The sequence below is a fragment of the Chaetodon trifascialis genome, chromosome 6 (genome assembly GCF_039877785.1).
Source record: "Chaetodon trifascialis isolate fChaTrf1 chromosome 6, fChaTrf1.hap1, whole genome shotgun sequence".
Classification (NCBI taxonomy): Eukaryota; Metazoa; Chordata; class Actinopteri; order Chaetodontiformes; family Chaetodontidae; genus Chaetodon; species Chaetodon trifascialis.
The window spans coordinates 7,493,222-7,514,994 of record NC_092061.1 but is presented as its reverse complement, the minus strand read 5'-3'; the positions used below and the strand labels follow the sequence as shown (position 1 = coordinate 7,514,994).

Sequence of the window (21,773 nt, the reverse complement as noted above, 5' to 3'; positions counted from 1 at the left end):
TTACTACAGTTTATATCCCGGCCTCTCCAAAACTTTGCTTCCAGTATCATAATGAAATATTGATGTATCAAGATCAGAATGTTTCTAATTACTTCCACAGTTTTCATTGACTCATAAATAGAATAAATTACACATTTACCCTAAGCATTGGCATGTTTATTTATGATGCAGTCTCCTTTCAGTTTCATCTGTGTACTTCGTGTAATTGCACATTTGCATCTGCAGGACCACCAGAGCTCTCATTTCCCCGAGCAACACTTATGGCACAACGCGTTCATTCATGCCACGTGGGAGTTTGCCGTTACAAAGTCTGTGGTTAAACATTATTACATTATTGGGGTGGGTTTGTGGAAACATTCGGTTTTCATTCTGGGAAAAATAAGGCAACAAATGAAATATGAAATATGGAAAGCACTCTATCATGCACATCCATAATGTGATGCACCACGCTGCTGCATCAGCACTGCGGTTAAACATTAAAGCGTATGTGTGCTAATGTGCATTTCATGTGATTTTATTTTTATGCATTTACATGTTTTGGCGCCACACCTGGCAGCCTGCCGTCTGGCTCCTGAAATAAAGACGTGTTTTAATTCCTCTGTAGGTCCTGAGCGCAGTATACATTAAACCAGTGCATAATTAAATAAGATGCCTTTGTGGCTGCGGAGCCCTCAGGGGAATTAAAAGTCTCGTTTGTCTGACATGTTTGATTAATAAATAGAAATGTTCGGCCAGTTGGAGAGGGGGGAGGACAGTGTTTGGTCTGCAGAGGTTAAAACGGACAGTAGAAGCGGAATCCGCCTTCAAACACTGCGCCTCATTGTTTTTACCCTCTCTGTGTTGTATTATTATAGAGGCTCTAATATACGCCCGGCTATAATGTAAGCCATGTTCATTTGTAAAAGCATCCTTTGTGAAGTGTCAAAGGTTTTCCGCTGTGTGGCCTTAAACCCTGCAGACAGCCTGAGAGCGATGCAAGGCGTAGCACTGATAATTCACTGGAGGTTATGTTCAGAGAGTGTGCTCTTTCATTTCACTGCCATTCACTCCACAAAGAACTCCAGAGCTGAGAGAATATGTTAATACAGCGGAAGAAAAATGCCTCAACTCTTCTGTGTTCCATACCGAAATGGAACTGTCTTCTTCGCCGGTGGCTCAGACCCTACATCACCTGACACCTAATTACAAGCGGAAGTGTTCTGAATTTATTTCAGATGTGTTTTGAAGTTTCTGTGTCGTAGGACTCGCTTTCTTTCTGGCACGTTTAATTAAAAAGCTCTTCTCAGACCTGTTTGCCAGGCTGAAGCGTTCGTCTTTGTGATATCCTGATGTGGGTAAACTGATGTGGATTTAATTGAATCTAACAGCTTCGCTATCGCTAAAGAGCTAGTTTTCTGCCAGTGCTGACAATGAGAGGGATAAAGGCTCCGGTCACACTGCTCCCATCCTGATCGTTGTTGATCTGCTGCCCTGATGAATCGTAGCTCATTGTTTGATTGCTCTGCCGCTTCTCATCTTTATCTCCGCTGCTCGGTTATGGTCAATATGCTGGACCGCTTGGTGCCATTTCACAGAGATGGTTCCATTATGACGAGCGAAATGTAATCCATCTTTGTGTGTGTGTGTGTTTGCATGTGAGTGTGTGTGTGTGTGTGTGTGTGTGTGTGTGTGTGTGTGTGTGTGTGTGTGTGTCCGGGAATGTTGAGTGTTACCCATGCAGACATGAAACAAACAGACTGAGCTTCAATTGGAGTACAACAGCGCTGTTTTCCCTCTATAATCTCACTTTTCCTCTAGCGCCACCATGAGGTTGACCTTTGCGGTTTTAGGTGAAATATCTAGACAACTACTGGATGGATTGCCATGAAAATTTGGTGCACACACAGTAACTTTGTTGACCAAATTCATCCCAAACTAGCCTCAGCTGTGTGCTAAATAGCACGTTAGCATGCTAACACCGTAAACGACCATGGGAAACATTATGCCTGCTAAACATCAGCATGTTAGCGTTGTCATTGTGAACATGCTAGCATTAGCATTTAGCGCAAAGCATATTGTGTACAGCCACTCAGAGCTGCTAGCATGGCTGTTGCAATGCTAGCATTGTTTCATTAAAGTGTGATAAGATCATATATTTTATAGCTTTTTTTTATCATTGTATGTGATACTGATATTTTGGGAGTAAAATTCAGATTTTTTTGTATTTGCTAATATATTTTTAATATTTATCCACCATCTTTAATTCTGCTCTCGAATCCAAAACCATGTATATTTGTTGTAACTTTGTTTGGAGTTGCACGTTGACCTCACTTTTTTTATCACTTCCTCTCTAGAATAACACTGTTTTGGGCAGATAAAGGTGATCACTGGATGGAAATAGTGCCTGAGTTTGAGAATTGATTACATCCAGGGTCGTCGGAGCATCTGTGGTTACTGGCTGGGTGATTGGCTGGTTACCTTAATCAGTATGTCCTGATTGGCTGCTGCGATATGGCTGAAGAACGTCTGATACAGCTGTCTCAACCTCTGCTCTGATCCCTCAACAGCAGGAAGGGAGGCCGGCTTTCATTCTCTTATAAGGCAGGGTTTATTGGATGTGGCAGACTAATAAAGAGTCTCACTTTGGAGTTGAGGTGAGAGGTCAAAGCTGGTGATAAGGGTATAGATGAGGAGGGATGGGTTTTTGTGTGTGTGTGTGCGGGAGAGAAAGTGTGGATGTTCGTCTTTTGGGCTCTGCCTCATATTCTGCAAATCCTCAGGGGACGGAGGGGAGAACTGGACCGGGATTACAGCGTCTCAATGCCGTGTTCCTGTCACTCACAGAGAAACACTTCCTGTTCTGAAAGCGTCTGAGGAGGATGTGAGACGCACACGAGGGCCAGGGGTGATGATGAAAGAGATACCGCAGCGTTAGAAAGATTTCATTTCTTCAGATGACACATTATTAGAAGATGGAGCAAACCGCCGGATGTTACAGGCCGACGTGGCGCTGACACGGCACCAGTGAAATGTGAGCATACTCGGACTGTGTTCTGTTGTTTCATGCAGATAATGTGCTCTGCATCATATTTGAGTCAAATCACCAAAAGCGAGAGAGTGTTTGTTGATGTGTTATCCAGGTGTTCCACCGCCACTCAAAGCCTGACTTTTGTGTTAATGTTTACTGCTCATACATGCGCATTCGATTTATTTATGACAGGATATCAAGCTGTCGTATTGCTTTCAGTAAATCCAATCAGTGTGGTGGCACTGGGAAATGTGATACTGGGTAAACAACTGGAGGCTCAGTTGACCACTGGGGTAATTTTCCTTATGATAAAAAGTAAATGTATCTTGTGCAGCATTAAGCCACATTTTGTCTGCTTTGTTATGAGCTGTGTGTGCCCGCGTGCACATACTGTACATGTATTAGGTGAGGCACACGTGGCTTGTTAGCGCCGCGGCTATGCAACACGCATTTTTATTGCCATAGATTGCACACCTCAGTCCTGCGTGGAGGCGGTGATTCATGTTCCATATCTGGTTCCTGTGGTGTGAATGCTGTTGTTGTTGTGGGGGCTAGAGGCACATAGGGGGTTGCACTAATTAGGACCTTTCTGCAGCTTTTGTGGCATTTTCATTCCGGCTGTTCCCTCGACGGCCTTTTTATTAAAGCAAAAAAAAAAAGCCGTTATGCGGTCATGCATTATTCACAACACAGGTGTCAATATGACCCTTGGCGACATCGGCTCACACGACGGCGAGCTTCGCCACAAACCGGCGCCCACTCATGGCGTTGCACTGGCATGTAGTGGTATGCATGGAGGTAGCTGTGCAAACAGATGCCTGGGGATTATGAGCTTTCTCATATTTTTGCTGTTGTTTGGACCTCGTTTCTGTCCCGAATTGATTACATTCTTTCCCGTACTCCAACGCCAGTTCATTCTGGTGCGTAATTAACCATATTTATCTGTTAAAGCAGTTTAATCAGTAGATTCAGAGGTAGACGCGGGACAGGGCCCTGGCTGTATTTCACCGCTGTAGTTTCCCATTTAAAGAACTCCCACTGAGAGCAGTGGTCATCAGTGCTACAGCTGGCCGCCCAGTTACCTTTCATTTTCTCTATAATTGCTTTTTTTTGTAGTGGAGTGAATAGCGGGGAATAAAAGTAAGAGCGCCATCATTTTGAGTCTTTCTGTGTGCCTTTTCACACACTATGTTATGTCTCCTACACCTCTCTGTCTGTCTGTCTCTCCGTCTCATTATGCCAACTGTCCCGGCCCTATTATTCCCCTAGTGAGGTCTCAGGGGGCATGTTTTTCCCGAATAAACATCTCTCTGTGTTTGTCTAATTTCTCCTTATTAATGTGGTCACGTCTGGTGCTGAAGCGCCACGTCTGGAGTATTAGGAGGCCCTAATTTGCCTTGCAGAGATGTTGCTGTATGAGGACAGGGGAAGAGACTGGGGCATCATCATTAATGTTTCATAGCTTAATCACGCTTCCACTTTGCCTACAAGGGGATGTGGGTTGTAAATATTCTGCTCTACATGTATATAATTCTGTGAGATAGCAAGACAGTAAAAGTCCAAAGATAAATTGAAGCGTTCCTGATTGTTTATCATATTTTTCAGAGGGATGAAGTCACCTCCCTCTGCCCTGAGTGACACTGAATCAGTATTGGTGGACTATCCATCACCTCGCCATGGCGGCCCGGTCAATGGGGGTCACTTTGGAGCAGTTACCTGTTAACACAGCTAATGGAGGTCCATATTTGCATAAGCCTGAGTAAAGAGGAGACTGGAGCTGTATCGCAGACGAGCCGGGCGGGGCCTTTCTCATTGCGCAAATGAGACCATTCATCACAGCTTTGTTTGCTTGTATGCACCTTCTCATGAACAATTAATGCGCTGCAGACATTTCAGCGCTTTTCTGCTCTTCCTTTATCTCACCTTCCCCCTCTTTGTCTCACTTTCGGGGGCTGTCACCGCAGCGCTAACCCCTCCCGCTGATTGTAACTTTAAGTCCATTTATTAATTTTGTCTTTCCAGGCTGCAGGCTGGTTCTTCCTCGACAGCCGAGGGGCTTCAGCACATAAAGCCTTTTGATTTTCCCTCTGTGCTTTGCCTGTTTTAATGTTAACTGGCTTCCGTGTCTTGCTGGTGATGCGCTCCAGGCATTTTCTGATACCTGAGAGAACTTAGCAAGCTGTGTGCGAGGATTCAAGCACAGGATTAAGTTCTGCACTGTGCTGAGCAAGGTTCATAATAAAGATAATAATTTCCACCACAGATGTCAGCAGCATTTGATGCTGTTTTTTATGCATTTTTGTTAACCACTGAGCATTGTTATAGTCCTTTTTTTCAGCGGAAGCTTGTGTTACTTAATTGGTCCACATTTTTTATGTGCGATCAATATATATTGTTGGATATTTACTTGAGCAATTTGGTTTAAGTGCCGGTTGCCTGAGAGGTTATAGAGACAGAGATCCACCTGGGAATAGATGCCGATACGCCCCGGACAAGAGTTGTCAGCATAAATCAGCTGCCGCTTACCAATAACAAAACACATCCATTAGAACGTTTCAGCTTTTTTGTTAGCGCACTACTTAATGCTGTTTATTGGTTTTCACACAGGGGAACTATTTGTCTCAGCCTCTTCAAATATTAAAGCACAGACGTGAGTTATTTCTGTGTACACGCCGGCCATGTTTTGTTCACTGCCTCGGCTAACGGCATCATAAAGAGAGAAATATGAATAATAAATGGAAACAGCGATAGACGTTGGCTTTGGTTTGGACTCTTTATCTCTCACTGCTTCCATTTACACGCATGGCGTAACCAGACAATTGGCTGTATTTCAATAAGAGTGGTAATCAGGTTAAGCTGTTTGCACAAGATTTTGATCCCTGTGATTGAGCGTCCCCGTTGCCCTGCACAGACCAGTGAATAGGACACTACGCTTTGCTAAACACACAGATTTTTTCTCCTCTTTGCTTATATGCCTAAAAAGAATATTTATTTTTGTATAATACTATTGTCAATATATTAGGAGTACAGTCCTACCTGTAATTCAGGATTTAAAGTTGTATTGATACATCTGTTAATCCAAACTGATGTTACTGGACTGGCTTCCAAACACACATGTAGACAAACCAGTCATGTGTCACCGCTGTGTGTGGATCTACATGTGAAAGATCAAACTGGTTTATGTTGTTTGATCTGCTGGGATTAGCGGACGTGTCTGTAATCCATTAGACATTAGATTCCATTTGGATACATTTAATTAACTGCCGAGAGAGAAATATTGTAATCTGAAGCACTTGGAGCTGCAGCACATATACGGCATAAATCATGTGGTTGTGATGTTTCTGTTGTAGATTTTCTCTCCACTGCATGAAGGAGCAGCTACTGTCGTTTTCTACTCAGGGTGGCAGGACACCCCCCCCCCCCCCCCCCCCCCCCACACACACACACACACACACACACAACCTCTCTGAGGCAGAGTGATAAAACATGCATTCAGAGACCTTGGGAATTCAAACACATCTGTGCATTTTCTTTTGCACACACTGTTAAACACACTGTTTGCAGATAGAGATCTCGGGATGAAACATTAACAAACAACTGACACCCAGAGCTAGATCTCCCCGTTTGAGTTTCAACACAAGGAGCATTACCGCATTAAGCTATATTAATATTAAGACGCCATTTTTGCCATCTGGACTGAAATGCCAGAAACAGACATGAAGAGATTCAGCGAGTTCTGTCTGCTGTGATAGAAAGCGGCGTGCTGCTTTCGGCTTTGCAGTGAAGATGGTAATAAAGATGGATTAAAAATCATAGAGTTGTTGTAAGAAAGCAATTGATTTAAATGTCAGGGTGCATCTTGCCCCTCCCCCCTGCTATGCTTTATTGGATATTGTCACTGGGATTGTGTGCAGCCTGTTCTTCGGAGACTCAGTCAAGCTTGGAGATGCCTGCAGAGGGCTGGTGTGTAAGGCACCGGGGGAGGGAGGGAGGGAGGGAGACATGGTGGTAACATCAATAATTCACAATGGTATTGCTAGGGAAACAGGATGTGAAGGTATAGGGGAGTCAGACCAATACGAATAACACATCTCTTCAAGCACCGTGCAAATGAAGCAGAGCTCCACCATTTATTTTCAGAGCATTTCACAGCGATATAAATGTATTGAGCCCATAAAAATGCTTAATAATTGCATTGATTTCAAAGACGCTGTTTTTTCGTCTTGCGTCCCACAAGCAGAGAGTTTAATTTAGTGGTGGGCTTCTGGTTTTATAAACCCCGTAGTTGAGAGAGGAAGACAAAGGTATAGGGAGCCCGGGCCTGCTTATTAAATATCCAATCATAGCCTGTGGTGCAGTGGCATTACCACCATAAAACACCTCTTCGCTATGTAGCCGTCCGGACAGAAATTGCTATTGCTCGGTGGAAACTTGAGTGTTTCCTTAACATTGATTTTTGCTGAGATGGGAGAGGGGGAAATAGAGTTTAGGCTATCATTAAAACAGAAACACAGAGGAACGGCACACATTAGCTGCAGCTTTTGTAGCCCGTACCGCAGGTGCCGAGTGGGCTTTATGAAGCACTCCCTCTTGTGTGTTTGCCTGCTCGTTTTCCCTGCTAGGAGCCGGTCCCTGTTATGGATATAGGCTTAATCCGTTATCGTGCTGATTGCCAGTGTGATTTCTGTCACGCCCTTCCTCGGGCTTGGGTCAATTACGAAGCAGGCAGTAAATGCATCAGTTATTCATGGGGAGCTCGTGATCAGATGAAGAGTAATAAGTCAGATGATTACCTTTTTGATAAGCCGTGAATCAGATTACGATGTGGATCTATGTTGTGACGATGAAAGTGAGATTTAGGTCTTATTTCACAGTCTAACGTTACACTGTCTTTATCATACAGCTCACTGTACTGGTGTCGAGCTGCCTTTTCGTCTTATCCCCGCTCCCCAGTGACTTGCTCCCTCCCTCTTGCCCCTCCACAATTTTCTCATTAGTGATTAGAGCAGAGTTTCCATTTCCAGGCTATTGACTGTGCTGTTGGAAGCTGAGAGCCCATTACATACGTTGCTCTCACTAATTGTTTCCAGTCATAATGAAGTTCCTCACAGTGGAGGAATGGCAGTTAAGGCACATTAGGTCATAGCACGTACAGCGCATTACTGTGAATACAACCTGTGTGCTGTTTCTTCACAGTCATTCACTTCATGATCGTGTATTAATACAGCATTGTTAAGTGATTTTGCCAGCCATTAATGGGTGTAATCACTGAGCATCTCCTGTAAGCAAAGTCAGATCCGATTGGTTTTCTCTCTTCTCACGTATTTATTTGAAAGGCAGACGGGAGGATGTCTGCAGCCGCCAGTGCTGCATGTTTCTGTGCAGGTTGTTGGCGGGGCACAGCTCACGGGAGTGGAGGATTAGATTAGAGCTGTGCTGTGTGACAGAAGTCCCATTCACTGCCCATTCTATTAAAGGGAGTTTAAGTATCAGCAGTCAGTCCTGACTGCTTCTCGCTCTGGATGGCTCTCCTCCAGCCCACATGCAAAAACATCAACATTTCACTAATGGCCATACAGTCCATCCCAGCATTCTCAGATAGCTCGTTCTGGATATGGTCGATGAAGCAAAGGGCCAACTTCCTCCGGTTCCTCTTGGGGAGAATCCCAAAACCAGCGTGTCCTGGATCTACTCTGGGATCTCCTCCTCGCCCGTTGTGTCGGGAACACTGAAGGGAGGCAGCCAAAAGGCAGTCTTGCTCGGTGCCCACATCACCTCAGCTGACTCCTCTCAATGAGAAGAAGCGGCCGCCAATTTGATGGCCCTCCAAAATCTTGAGCTTCCAATTCTGTTATGAATATCTAGACGAGCCACCCTGTAGAAGTATGAGCCTGCTTCTCTGTGTGACCTCACTCCTTCAGTCTCTATCCAAAGCTGGTAACTAAAGATGAGGGTTGGAAAACAAGAGATGCAGCTTGATGATGCAGTGAAGTAGCGTCATAGCGTTGGGTGGATAGATGCTGCTGCTTGTCCTAGAGTTGGATGAGATGGTCTTTGTGAATGGAAATGTGGGTACAATTTAATGCCAAAATGTCATCCAGAATTGCACTTTGCCAAACACAGTGCATAAATGCATCTGCAGCGGTGCCACTTCACCTAAAGGTGCAGGCCAATAAAAGAAATGCCTTGTTCCCAACACGACTGGCAGGAATCAACCTGCCTCATGCCAGCATGGAAGCAGAGCTCACCGACCCCCTAACTGTAAAGTTCTTCCTGCATATAAAGTACAAATAAATGCAGGTGCATGTGCTCATCGGACACGCGTTAAGCTCTCTGACTCTCTGTATATCCGCCATGCACAAGAACATCATGTTCAGCCAGTCAGATCACGAGCCTCCATGTTGTTCAAACACTGAGGCACAGCACGCCAGAATGACAGGCAGTGTGAAATGGAGAGTGATGACACCAGAACAAAGGAGGGGTCTGGTTGCGATGACCCTTAAACATGGCACCCCACACTCGGCTCCAGTCAAGTGTTTAAAAAAAGCTTTTCCTACTCCATCTCAGCCCGCTGGAGGAATGAATCACCCCCGCGCTGCTCGCTCTCCCACCTGCCTTTTCAATATACTGCCGCGGCTTCTGTCCGTGTCACATCTCTCTTCTGCCACTGCACTTCACAGTGGAGCAGGACACCTAATATGTCCTCTGAGCGACAGCATCATGCATTGCATTATGGCGTATGGACCTCATAATTTCAGAGTACATATATCACAAAATAGCATGCCATTGCAAAGCACGGCTTGGCCCCGGGGCTGAACAGGCGAGCAGCTTGAGTCTGCTCGGAAGAATTAGTGCTTCAGTGATCGTCTACAGTGATTAAAAACAGTGTTTTGTCTTGGAAATGGTCACCGTCTTATTCTTATTCAGCTAGCACAGGGCAGATGCTTTTTCTTCCTTCCCCCTTTCTTTTAAACACAGCCGTAGCCGTTTCTGTAGGAGCGATGAACTGGTTTTAGCACCCCAGCAAAAGTAAATAACCAAGCCTATGAATTATAGATGGAGTGCGGGACCTTTTTTCAGGAAACCCATCTTGATTCCCTTACTTAAAGCTCTCAGTTGCAGGGCTGCTTCCTTACTCTGTTTGCGTGTGTGTGTCTGTGTGTGTGTGCATGTGTGTGTGTGTGTGTATGCATGTGTGTGTGTGAACTTGGAGAGCTCATCTGCAGTATGTGTGCTTGGTTCTCGCTTTTCTGAGGGATGCAGATATAGAGTCCCTGTAGTGGATTGCATCTCATTTTAAACTGCTCTTGAGTCGAGTGCAGGCAGGCCTGTTAGGAGTAGTGTACACACACACACACACACACACACACACGTGCATGCTCTGTGCTTTGGAGCCATGTTTCATGCGTGTGTGTACATTTGTTTGTGCATGCACGTGAGCACACAGGTGACATGATGCGCGTTACTGCCAATGACTTCAAGTTGTCCCACTGATCCACAGGTGGCGGTAACGCGCCAAGCAATGCGGCAGTGTGTCAGCAAAGGTAGAGAAGAAGAAGACTGCTGGCAAGTAAACGTGGAGGTTTCAAACTTTTCTTTGTAAATGTTTTACAGTAGGAGGAAGGAAACGCAGTCAACATGTTTGTGAGACCTCAAGGACACACACAATGTGTTTTGGTATCGTTGAGTAACACCGAGCGTAAACAGAAACTTTGTTTATTTACAAGAATAGTCCACAGGGCACCTTTAAGTCAGACCTGGAAGAGGACTTTAGCCTTGACTGCTGTGAGACTGACTTCTGTTAAATGTTTTTGCAGCAGAAATTGCATTGCACAACTTTTTTATCATAAAACGTCCTGTTCTAATGCGCTGAGGGGGCTTGGTCTCAGCTACATAACACATACTGTAATTTGCACAGCTTAGAAAGTAAAATGCTCAAACGCTGTGTCATTGCCGTGGTCAGCAGTCCCAGACTCTTAGAAAGGACCACAGTGAAATTACTTGCATGTAGCCATTAACGCTGGGAGAAAGCTTGTTTAATTTCTTTGCAGCGATTCAATTGAAATTAATTTCATTCTGAATGCAAAAAGAGTCGGACTCAAAAATAAAAATGAAGACAGCTCCAGCACACACAAACAAAACACAGTTTAGACATGAAGGACTCGCAGTAAGTAGCAGCAACAAATACCAAGAGAACAGAAAAAATATGTTTTGAATTTTTCAAAAACCGGTCTCAAATGGTCCACATGCACAGGGGCGGGGCTTGCGGACAGGCAAGCCAGGCAGTTGCTTGGAGCCCCCGACCACAAGGGGGGCCCCAGCCACTTATTTACAACAACGATTATTGATAGGCCTGGGCTTTCAGGGACCTCTGTTGGTCCCTGGACCTCACTGTGATAACCACTAATCTATTCTTTTCAGTTTTCATCTCAAATGTCCCAAAAATTGTGCATTTATGTGTGCAAAAACCAAATTTTTCAGCGTGCACAGGTGGGGTGGGGGCCCCAGGGATTTCTTGTTTGGAGCCCCAGGAGACCCTAGCAACGCCACTGCACATGCACTGCTTTCAAACTTCTGCAGCGAACCTGCTCCTCTTAAACTCGTCTTTTGTGATGATTCTCATTTTAGTAACGGCTGAGGTTAAATGATTCTCCATCTTCACGGATGCTTAACTGTTTATGTCCAGTATTCCTGACAGGATGTTCTCTGAGTTTTCACAATAGCATCTCGTTATGCGTCCTTAACTTCTGCCGTCTTACGCTGGAAGCAGATTCATGCACAAGGAGATGGCAACACGCTGAGGCGGATGATCAAAAAGCTGATGCAAACGTGGATTGTAATTTGGAGGCACTGAAAGAGCCGTACAGTAAGGGAATAATTCTCGGCGGCTGATATCACCACGGACAATTTTGCTCACTTGATGATGCAACATGAGAATTGTTTCAGCAATAAGTTTACACTCTGCAGCGTGTGTGCAGAGAAGATCTTTTTTCTCTCCGTGTTGAGATCATCATCATTCATCATTCTGTCCACTGTGCACATGCATCATTTGCACATTTGTAACAGAGTTTCCTAAATAAATATTCATTTAGCAAATTCAATATTTATTCCAACAGTAATATTTCGTTGTTGATGAGACTTTGCAGGTATAGAGTTGAAGTCAGGTAGAGTTATCCATAGAACTGCCTTAACTGAGTTTTAATGCACACTGAGGTCAACGTGGTCTCATAACATTCATATGAAAATAATGGAATCACATTTTCTCACTTACCACATTTGTGCCATTCATATTCTTAATTGAATTTCATTACTCTGCCAATAATGCATTTCGCAGTAACTCGTTGTGACCTCATCTGAAATTCATTATCTGCACAGTAAACATTTTTTTTTTGCATACATATTAAACTCTTTTGCACCAAACGGCGTGCTGCCTACCTCAGGTCCTTCTTGCTTCATTTGCATGTGCCTCATATTTGTTTTAGCCTGAGAGACTGTCGACGTGGGGTAATGCATTGCACATGGAGACAGAGTCCCCCGCGCCCCCGCCAGCCCCTCCACATCCAGCCATCCGTCCGTCATGTTAACGGCTTTTAATGCTGACGCTTTGCATCTCTTTCATGGAGGCGAAAGTGTCATGTCCTGCTCCCCCGTCGTGCTGCCGCCTTAAAGCTGTGTAACGCCAGAAAGTCTGCTTAATTATTCAAAATATCGATGAATTAAATAGTAGCTGTGCTTTTATTACCCAACTTGTGATTTTTATTGGTCAGTGATGTAATGCACTGGCCTCTCTGCCCCACAGACTGTGTGGTGCTACAGCGTTTTGATTAGTCACATTAGCCTGTATGACAGCAATAAATTATCCAGACCTCCACTTCTCCTCCAGTCTGCCCAGCTTCAGGATACAGCGCTCCACACACACTCTTTCATTTCCTCCTCCAGCACAAACTTGCTCATTGTTTTTAGCTTCCTGTAACTAGATGGACGGATCTCGACGCGTTTGCCGCCGGCTCCGCGCTCAGCCTTTCTCGCTCTCTTTCACGTGTTCGTTTCACACCGAGTCTCACCTTCCTTCCCTTTTCCACTTATTGTTCAGCCTGTGAATGACTCGGCTACCCCGTCCAGCCTCCCGTTCCTTTACCAGCTGGTTGAGAAATAAACAGGGTGGTGGTTTCTGTGTTGGCAGTGCCACTCTGATCTGGTGGGTCGTAGGCGGCGTAGCACTGCCTGCTGCTCCAGATGCTCAAAATTACGCCGTCCACACTGCAGCCCCCTCGCTCCCCCGGACCGCTCGCAGCTGCCACTGAAAGGCTGGGATTTCATACAGCTCAGTCGGCGTTTCTTCACGGGCAGCGTGCACAAATTTCTACCACATTACTGCACTTTTAGCACAGCAGAATCGTGCTCAGCTCTCTGTTTTAAAGGCTTTTCTTGAGCCGTTTCAATAAGATAACGAATGAAGCAAATGCTGGAGCACAGATGGGAGTTCTTAATGTTTCAGTGCCTCATGAACACGGTTCAATTACTGAAACACAGATAAGACGTAAAGGATCCGTCACTTTTCTCTGTGACATTTCCTCGCATGTAAAGTCCGAGCTTTTGGTCCAGGGAGAGCCCCACTGGGTGGGGAGCGTTGGGGGGGGGGTGGGTCATCTGAGCTTAACACGCCAATTAATCCTGCCACTCATCAGGAGCTTGCCTGAGAATGGCAGTGGTTTATGTGGAATTATGCTCTGTGCTAATTAGTAGTTAGCATCGACAGTGTCAAGGAGAAATAGTGAACTGGAGCGTTATCATGTGACAGCCTGGACAAGGGAGACTGGCTGTTAATGCGTCTTTTAACACCTGTCATTGATGTGGGGAGGGGGGGCTCTGTCAATATCCTCCCTCCCCATTTTGTCCTCTTCTTCATTCATACATATTTCTTTACAATTCTCCTGTTTCCTGTTCTCCTTTCTCCATCCTTTTCTCCTCCACCCTTTCTTTCGCTGTCACCCAGCCAGCCCTCTGGCTGTGCGCCTCACAGTTGCCATGGTAATGATATAGTTTCTCATCTCTGTAATGTGATGTCTTATTAGGTTTCATTGGGGCGTGTGTCACTATTTTATTTCACGCGCCATTTGGTGAGCTTCGGTCTCCTCTCGAAAAAGCTCGTGCTTGAGAGGAGAGCAGTGAGTGCACCGACAGCAAAGTGTAAAAGCTGCGATGTACGTACGCGAGGGTCCTGATGGAGAGGAAGGGGACGAGATTGAGTGAGACGGAGCGGGAGATATGTGGGCCAGCGCCTGCTGTAGCTACATTATATTTCCTTCTCGGTGCACAGTATTAACTTGCAGAATACATACATGAATGGTAATGTGAAAGGCATGCTCGTCCCTGGGTAGCTCTGTCTTTCTCTCTGTTCTGCGAGGCTGGCACACCGGGGAGGGGTTTCAGCTGCTACCCAGCAGGAGGCACTGTGTGTGTGCTTTCAACCATCCACTGAGAAAGCGCTTTATTTGCAGTACAGTGTGCCTACTGCATCTCCATGTGCTTTGAGAAGGTTTTGTAGATGGACCGGTTGATGTGATCCACTGATGATGGTGACGCAGTGGTAAGAGAGCCGCTGCTGCTGTCACTGCTGTCGACACATTGCTTTCATTCTCCTCGTTACACGCTCTCGTATACACTGCTGCAGCTTGATAACCGCAGTTTGTATTTGTGTGTCTGCGTGTTTGCTGAGAACTCGTCCTTTTGAGTTGTCAGTGTGCCTTGCATTGTTCTCCTCTGTGTGCATGCAATTATACCCAGCGCTTTGAATGGCTGTGAAAAAAACGGTGGGAAGGGGGCTGCAGTCAATAACTGATCAATATTAGCCCAGATGCCACTGTCAAACACATCAATAGAGTTTCTCCAACGGTGGTTTTTATCCCCCGCTGTGCATAACAACCTTATGTCAGCCCACGGGGCTTTTAAAAATTACCGTCCTTGCTTGGCGCGTCCTGTCTTTGCAGATGTGGACCTCCATCGGCAGCTTCTGCTGAGAAGTGACAGCCTGGATTGTGCGGTTGTGGCTATTGAACTGGCTATTGGGGTGGTAATTGCACATCACCACTTCTCTTAATTTGCACAGGATTGCGGCAGCTGAATGAAGCTGTTGTGTTTCTCACTATTTCCAATTTGAAAGTACTCCACATTTCAGTGGGGGGCGAGCGTTAAAATGATTCTCGGCAGCCAAGATGACGTTTGTGTTTTATACATGAAAAGTGCCTATTTTCTGACGGAGGCGCTGGAGCTGGCATTCCATTGTACTGTTTTTGTTGCAAGACCAGAAAATTCTGAGGGGAAAAATGAGACCACATATGAAGAAGCAATTAATTAAGTGTGCAGAATAACAATCAAGGCAGTGTATCATCTCTCTCAGTGGAATTTTTAGCCAATCTCACGCATCTCTGTTTGATCGGCCTTTTGTCTGCTCAGTTAGTCAAATATTGGACTTAACTTGTAAGTGATGCTATGAGGAGTATCACCACGAGTATGTTTTTACCTTTTGAACTTTGCGTAGTACTGTAACAGCAACATAAGGTTTAATTTACACAATCTCCACCCACCAAACTGTGCTGAAAAGCAGCTTTGAAGTTCCCTTGTAGTCCCTCTTAATAATGCTCTCAGAAACCTTCTTTTGGCTCTGTGGACGAGGAGGCAGGTGACCAAATGCCTTCCCGCACGTGAGATGAAACCGGCACCGAAAAGCCTTGTGTGCAGTAAGCGTTCGGGCGTGTGTGCAGAGCTTTGGTTAAACCGTGGCTGTCTAGGTGAAGCATGGCTCAGGTTTGTTCTCTGTGCATGTCGCCTAGCCGGGCTCACAGAGGAGGGATGGTGTGCTTTGGATGGCATCTGTTGTCTTTCCTTCTCCTCTGGGCTCCATGCCAGGCATGTGTTTGTCAGATGGCAGTGCTGGTAAGATGGAGGCTTCTAATATATCTTGACACATTCGCTCTGCGTTCTCCCTGACTGGGTCATTTGTAGTATTTTGAAACCTTGGCACATTCTAATTTGTATCTACATTCATCACAGCTCAAATTAAAATGCTGCCCCTTGAGCACAAACCCAGTCGTGCTACGCCGAGAGGCAGCTCTCTTTAAAGAATTGAATTTCACTGAGCATTTCACCCATAATAGACCTTCAACTTCATAGCTAGCTTGTGTTAATATGGTGTCCTTTTTATCCTGTAAAATCAAGCCCTGAACTTATTTACCTTTTGGAAAATGAATGCAGGTTTTTTGATGATTAGACGTCGACTGTGCACAGAGACATTAGCCTGAGACATGTGATGGAGAAAAGAAATACAGTGTGTGGATGATTTTGATAATTCATGCCCACAGTTTAATAATTTGCACCCACAGATGACTAGTTCATGCTCTCAGTTTATTATGGTGTATATATTTTTCCCTCTTGTGGAGGGCAGCTTTGGCACAGTGCATTCAGTCAACCAGATGTTTGAAGAGGATGGTGAAGAAGGCGTTTATGAAGTGCTCCAGAAGGTGAGGTTTTAGTAAATCACCTCAGACTGCTGCAGCAGGACGGCACATCGGCCGACAGTGAGGAGTTCACACTGCACGGAGGAAGGAGCCTTCACTCGCATTATCAGTGGAATTTAGGGTAATTATTTATAGTACAGTCTAATACAGTCATCTGCGTTGCAGCACGGCGCTGCAGCATCAGGATCATTTCTGATTGTTTCGTGCAGTTCTGGGTTCCAGCTCGGCCAGAGAGAGAATTAATTACACTGTGTAAAATGTGAAATTTGAAGGTGTCCACTCCTCAGCTCTCTCCTCTGCTTGGGAGAAGCAGATTTAGGTCAGGGAGATTTGGGGGTGGCAGAGCAGCTGGAGAGCTTGTTCTGGACTGTCAAAGCTGCCCTGTATACCATCTGGATGGGCTGATAGTGCTGCAAAGCCAGTTATCCTCTTTGGAGAACTGTGTGGATCTGCATAGCAAGAAGCCTCCGAGGCAGCTCTGCCTCTGGCGCACTGCAACCAAACTTCAGGTGACATGACGGCTCTCCTCCTTTACCTTTTTGTTACACATACATAAGTGTGAATGGACATTCAGCCGTATGCTCCTGACACATCCACACAGGCACAAATGCAGCCTGGCAGAGTGTTCACCGAGTGTGCAGAAGTGGGGACTTTGGGAATGCATTAACTATTCACCCTGAGGTCCAGAAGGTAGTTTCTCATTTAAACAGCTTAAGAAGAGTCTCGCAGATTTCTTCCTCACCTTCAGCCTCCACATCAGTGCAGTCATGTCCAGGGTGGCCAGGCTGTTCCCAAAGAGTCACCCGGGCAGTGACAACTTTCATGCTCAGAAGCAGCCCTTTACGCCTCGGTAATAATCGGCCCAGACGGATGAAGACTAAACATTTCACACTGAAAGCTTTTACAGCCAGGATTCACTTGTCAGATCTGAGAAGTGTAATGCAAGTTTGCATTCTCTGATATCAGCGTCTGACAGTCAGTTTGAGTGTTGGTGTGAAAGCACCAGCTCGCCCTCCCACCCCTCCGCCTCGCATTCCTCTGCGGTTCAGAGGGTTTCTGATAAAGCCAGCTGAACAGAAACGCCTGAATAACGAATGCAGTTGATGAGAAAATCCACTTTTTTTTATCCCTAAATCCACCTCTTGTTGAGGTGCCATTTACTGTAGTAATCGCGCCTCAAGCACCACTTGTGCTCCGCCTGTTGTGGAGCACTCTTCCTAAGTGGAAGGTGAAAATGAACATCGCACCTCTTGATTGGAGCTGCGAGGCCGGTTATCTTACCTCTGATTTCATTCATAAGTGTTAATAAATTTTGTGTGGATGTTAATGAGCAGATAATTCACTCTTAATGCAGTCTACTCACGTGTGCTTTTTTTATTTGAGTCAGTGTGGCTTGCGAAGCCCACGCTGTTGTACAGCTGGTGGTTTTACTCAGGGAGTCTGATTGATCAAAGATGCTCAAATCCCGATGCTAAACTGCAGCTTCCTGCACATTATCAGACCTACACTGGTACCTAGAGGTAGCTTTTCTGATCTTATGGATTTTTTCCTCTTTTATTCATTATTCATGTCTTCTTTCATCAAACAGGAAACTTTCACAGACGGTCCTTTGAGGGCGTTCTTTGTAGTTTTCGATGTTTTTGTGACTGTTCTAGCTATATATAGTACACATGTAGTTTACACAGTATGGGATTATAGTTGTTAGCTCTTGCGCGTTACGTCATTTTGCTTATCTCCGCGCGGACCACACACTGCGTGCAGCGTGTGTGATGAAAGACAATGGATGATTGATGCACACATCTGTTGTGCTCCTCAGGGGGAGTTTTGAGGGATGCCCAGCCCCTTTGAGAGGTGCTGGGGTGTGGGAAGCTGCAGTTGGGACACAACGTGGAAACTCCACAACTCTCAAACTCAGCTTTCACCAGCATTACATCAGCCCTCGGCCTTTTTCTGCGACCACATCAAACGGTCCTGAGGCGAGGCCTGTTTACAGGGTAGGGCAGTAGATGGGCTCCGCTGGGCTTTTGGTTGCCCTGAAACCTGGTCTCCCGGTCTTCATGTTTCCTGGCACCTGTGAACTCAAAACTGGCCCCAAAATAAATGTGATGATTCAAGTTGAAGGACGCTGAGCTACGACTCAGTTTGTGAAATGCAGAGTGAGAACGCGTTGACAGTGTTGCGGAGTTGAATAACTGTTTCTTCATTTCATTGGTTCTGATGTTGCGTTGGCCTGACTAAAAGGGCTTCTGCAAACAAACAGTTGAAGCTGCCTCAACTCTTGCCTCAGCCCAATGCAATGTTATCCTGCTACGTACTGAAGTGTCCAGTCGAATGTGAGCATACTCTATATTGCTTTATAGCATAAATGGCGTAATTTCGCGCTTTGTGATCACTGAAATGGAGCATGAAATGATTATTGCTGTGATAACTTTGCAGAGTTGCGCAATCCTTCCCGTATTGTATCATAAAACACGATGCAGTGTGTTGGGGTCTGATAAGTCTTTAAAGTCATTGACGTATTACTGAAACCAGAGTGTATTTTAACATTTCACCAGAACCTGTAGCAACAGGCCGACAGTGAAGAGCTTCAAACATACTGTTGGATCGTCTAAAAGGGTCTGAAACCTTCTCATCCCTCTGAGAAGAGACCTGATCCCTGCTAGTGTGGTTCACTGTGTGGCCGTTTTTTGTCTTCAAACGTGTCCGGGCGACACGTCTTACGACCTGTTTCGAGCCTACTGAACCCTCGGCACCGCCTTTGTGTTTCTTCGGAGCTGATTTCATTCTGAACACTTGCTAAGATGTTTATGGTCCCCGTTAAACTCTGCCAGTTGTGAGTAGTCGCTTAATCATGATTCAAGTCCACGTCCCGTGAAGTAATTCAATTCAAAGCTAACAATAAATCCAGCAAATAAGCCACTGTCACAGTAAGTCCCGCTGCATGCATCTTAATATCACAAAGCTTTTAGTTATGAGTTACCACAGATTCTTATTAAGTGCTCTGAAAAAGGGCCGTGGCATAGTTATGAAGTAAAATATGGTTGATTGGATGCACTGTTTTCTGCTGTGCCTCCGTCGGAGGGTGATAGAGATGTTGCGAAGTGACGAATGCCAAATGGAGTCCAATGAAGTGATGAGTCACAGAGGAGTGTGTCAGCACTGAGGCCCAGCGAAGGCTGTATCTGTATCGAGCCAGGCTGGATACTGGAAGCGGTGGCGGGGCGGGGGCGGGGGTGTGCGGCGCAGGGTGCGGGTGGTGATGGATGAGGATGGAGCGAGGGAAGGACGAGGCATGAAATAGAATGAGGATGAAGGACAGAGAAGTCCTGGCCGGCCCGGGGAGGAGGAAGGAGACTGAGACAGAGATGGAGAGACTGAGAGTGGAGAAAGGATGAGGGTCAGAGAGAGATGAACCGACTCTGAAAACTGCTGATGTTTGCTCCTCAGAGCTGCACTGGGGCTTAAATTTGCATTCACTCACACAATATCAGGTAAGTGTATCAGGTAAGTATTCTTCCTCGGCTGTCAGACCCGTGAAGGTCAGCGTGACAATGAAGAAGACGCTGGAATTATTCATTAATAGCTATTAATAACTTTTTACCTTAATAGCTTTTTAAGAGTAAGCAAACATATTCCCTCAAGATTTGGAGGTTTCTTACTCACAATGGCTAAAAAAAAATCTCATTTTCTTACAATAATGAGAATCCTGAGACTGCCTGCAAGACTGTATCGATCTGCCCTCAGAACATGGTGAAAATTCATCGATGTTTTGGAGGCGCCCTGTCAACACGACCGCCTTGTAAGACTCGTCATTGCAAAGTAGATTTTAAGAGGCACTTTGAAGAAGTGATTTCAGACCTTTTGTGACTCAAGATTCAGATTTTCTTTTACAGTTTTCAGCGTTAATAAAGTTAATTTGAGAAAAATGTCTATTAAAATACCACATTTTTAGATAGATATTTAAAGCTCGGATCAAGGCTGCATTTGATTCTCCACCTCAGAGACTTCTCACAAGTATTTGTAGGAATATTAAATCTTTTTGCCCTGATCAAAGTGGAACAATTAAACTTTCTGTGCATTACTGTGAAAGAACGGGGCTCCAGACGCTCTACACTTTTCACACTGGATGTTAAGACTAATACAGTTTTAAAGGCCAGAAAGCGCTGTTTTCACACAGTATTTAACACATAAAGAAACCATATATTACATCACATCCAGCCCCTGATGAATCCATTACAGCGTGCTTCTTGCTTTTCCACGAACGAGCGACAGAACTGGGATTCATATCATGCTGGGATGGAACATCATCCACATTTCCTCACCTGCAACATTCATAGATCAAGCACAGGCATATTCTTCCAGCGTCACAGTCACGTAAACATAACGACTCCACTGTTCACACTGCAGCCCGGGATAGAAACCTCTCCTGTGTGCTTTTTTAACTGCATCTCTAATGACCTTCCAAATGGTCATCTATACTGGAAGTCCTGCTGGGGATCTGCGAATTACTGCTGAATTGTGGGTAAATGAAGCTTTCGTTCCGGCTGTGAGCTGTCATGATGTGTTTGAGAAAAGCGGGATTGTATTCATGCGTGCACACATGCTCACACTCCCTCACACACACACACACACACACACACACACACACACACACACACACACATACACACATACCGTGGAGACAGAAGGACTCATCAGTCACTGAGTCACGCTGAGGGTGGCGGCTTAAAGGAAGCAGTGTCCTTTCTGTCTCTTATGGTCTCTCTCTTACTTTCTCTCATCTATTAGTTTATCTGTCACTCCTCTTCCCTCCCCAGCACATCCACCACTCTCCCTCTCTTTCTATTCCTGCCCATCCTAGTGACCTTCCTTGCGTTGTCTTCCTGTCTTCAGCGCAGCCAGCGGGGTAGAGGGGCCGGCTGTTACCAGGCCAGCCAGATGGCGGGGTCCAGCCTGGGACTGGAGACTGTGGCAAACCCACTGGCTGAACTGGTGGCTGTGGCGGCAGACAGCAGCTCTGTGGGAAGCGGCTTCGCCGCCACTGCAGCTCCCTCCAACAAATGCTAATTAGCTGCGTTTAGCGTGCAGACAGGTGAAGTGGCTGTCCTGAGTTTATGCTGTAGCTTAGGCGTAGATTTGGAGTCACAGGTGTAGTTTTTGTTCCAGCGCAGAGTCTCAGCTGACAGGAGGCCGATCTGGAGTGGGATGAAGATGATTGGAGTAGAAAAGTCAAACCGATGACAAGGAGG

General features: G+C 45.6%; 1 protein-coding gene across 3 annotated transcripts in view; it reads left to right on the top strand.

Annotated features, from left to right (window-relative positions):
• The window catches only part of LOC139332680 (tetratricopeptide repeat protein 28-like), a 158,960-nt gene that overhangs the window by 16,663 nt on the left and 120,524 nt on the right, over positions 1 to 21,773 (top strand). The window contains exon 1 of one of the 3 annotated variants that reach the window (XM_070964747.1): positions 21,506 to 21,616. The exons of the other annotated variants lie outside the window; for them this stretch is intronic. The gene's annotated coding sequence lies outside the window, so the exon portion shown is untranslated. Of the gene's footprint in view, positions 1 to 21,505; positions 21,617 to 21,773 lie in introns of those variants that run through there. 3 annotated transcript variants of the gene reach the window in all.